This window comes from Brassica oleracea, chromosome C8, assembly GCF_000695525.1.
Source record: "Brassica oleracea var. oleracea cultivar TO1000 chromosome C8, BOL, whole genome shotgun sequence".
Taxonomy (NCBI): Eukaryota; Viridiplantae; Streptophyta; class Magnoliopsida; order Brassicales; family Brassicaceae; genus Brassica; species Brassica oleracea.
Window position 1 is genome coordinate 5,245,665 of NC_027755.1, and position 2,304 is coordinate 5,247,968.

Here is a 2,304-nt window from a genome sequence, read left to right on the forward strand (position 1 = left end):
AGACTTTGGTTCTAGATCAAATGGAGTTAAACCGAGCAGTCCAAAGAAGGCTGTTCAAAAGCCACAATCGAAACCGGTTGTAGAGACTCCATCAACGAGAACTGAAGAGAAGAGGAATAAAGGTTTTGAGAAATGGATGGAGAATTTCAAGGATAGGATCCATAAAAGTATCACAAACCCACGTCCATTTTAAATTTTTGAAGAAGATCAGGAGGCCAAAGATATCAAACCGGAGCTATCACCCGTTTATGTCCGAGCAGAATCTAAGGACGATATCGGTCCAATCTTTGATGAAGAGGAAGAGCCATTTGGACGATGGACGATGATATTGATCCCATCTTTAATGAGGAAGACGATCACTTGGACGATGATCTTGGTCCCATCTTTGATGAGGAAGACGATCACTTGGACGATGATATTGGTCCAATCTTTGATGAGGAGGAAAAATCAGAGGCTGCAAGTGTTCCCTTGGCTGTCCTAAAAGTGGCTGAAGACGTGGTTGATAGTGGACCAGAAGCTGATCATGAAAAAGATCTCACAACCGCTTATGTCAGGTGATATTCTCGGTTCTTTTTCATATGATAAACTGGTTCAGCCATTCGTTTGCAAGGAGTACGACCCAGGGAAGCTACTAAGGCATGAAGAGGGTCTGTAACACTTCATATTTGAGCCAGGAGAAGATACACGTGATCAAAGCAACAATAACCAGTCCTAGGCGAAAAAGATAGCAAAAGTGGAGCAGAAGAATGTCGGTTCATTCATCCTAGAAGGTCCGGATTTGAGGACAAATCCTTTTAAAGGAGGAGGGGATGATGCGACCCAAATCATCAGCTATGCTCAACGAGGAGCTTAAGGTACGAACCAGCTAAGCAACTGATCATAGCCTGGCTTAATGGGCATTTTATGGGCCTTATCGGTTTGATCCATGAAGTTCTAGACCGAGAGAAGCTAATGGGTTTGATGCAGAACGTGGAGGCCTTATGCTCAATAAGAAATCAGTGTTTGGATTTGTCCAAGAAAAGCCCACCAAGAAAATACAAATATAACTCTGACGGCAATTCCGAGATCTTCAACCATGCAAAAGGACGGAACCAGTCAAAGAGTTCTGCGACCAAAAGTTTCAATATTTGGTCAACAGTCTTGGTCTTTGGTCAAGTCAATATTCCTAGTCAAGTCTTTATGGTTTTAAGAGCTTTATAGTTTCTAGGATTGACTAGAATATTTATTTCTTCAACAGCCTATTATATAAAGGCTTGCTATTGTATTGTTTTAATCATTCAACTTTTTAATAAAAACATTTCCTTTTAACTTGTTGAATCATTTGTTCTTCATCAAACATCTTATCTTCTGAGTCGTCGGAGTGTGTCATATCTTCGGGCTTAGAAGTTGGTAGTATCAAGAGACTTTCCGCATCTCTTGTGTTATCATTCGATTCACATCCCTTGATCGTTTGTGCTTTCTAGCTCATTCGGTGCAAGGATTATCCAATCCACCAACCTTAGAGTGATCCTTCCATTTTGGGCGTATCACCTGTGGTCTTTTCTTTCCGATCCTGGAGCATGTCCTTGATATTTTAGCGGAGCTGGGTTTGTCGCTCACTCAGATGTGCCCTAATTTCTTAAGATATATTTTGGCGCTCCTAGTCAAGGCTTGCGAGGAGGGTCTATTGTTTGGCCTCGACGAACTTTGTCACCTCGTTCTGATGAAACGAAACAACCAAAACCTGGTACTTTTCTTATGTCTCCTCGTCCAGGATGTCAAATCATACAGGGCATCCTGTATCGTGATCAGAATTGGCGAGAAGAGTTTTTCGTCTTCAAGATCGACAAAGCGTATGTGGGAAGCTTTGATTTCTCAAAACTGCCCCGCTACTGGGCTGAGGATATAGGTGAGTTCCTCTTTGGTACTTTTGCTTATTTCTCATTCACGAGCAGTTTTTGATCGATTTTTGTCTTCCTTTTTGCTTGTTCTAGTTCATTCGGGCAGATTTTCTATGACCGATGGCTTCGGGGTTTAATCGGAGCTCTCCGGAGAGGTCGCTCGGATTGGTCATCTTTTGATCTTGCTCGAATTCGAGCTGCTTCCTGATGTCGGGCGGATCATGGGTTGCCACGGAGATCGCAGGCGTCTCTGAGGATGAAGCGGAGCATTCTCAGGAAGATGTAGAGGCTTCCTATGGCTATCCTCCTCCTTCTGATAGGTTGGAGAGACAGCTTGCGAGGAGGTCGTCGTTTCGTACCTTCAGGTCGGCGTCAGCGGGCAAGATCGCTAGCAGGAAAGATAGCTAGCGGGCTACCTCTGATC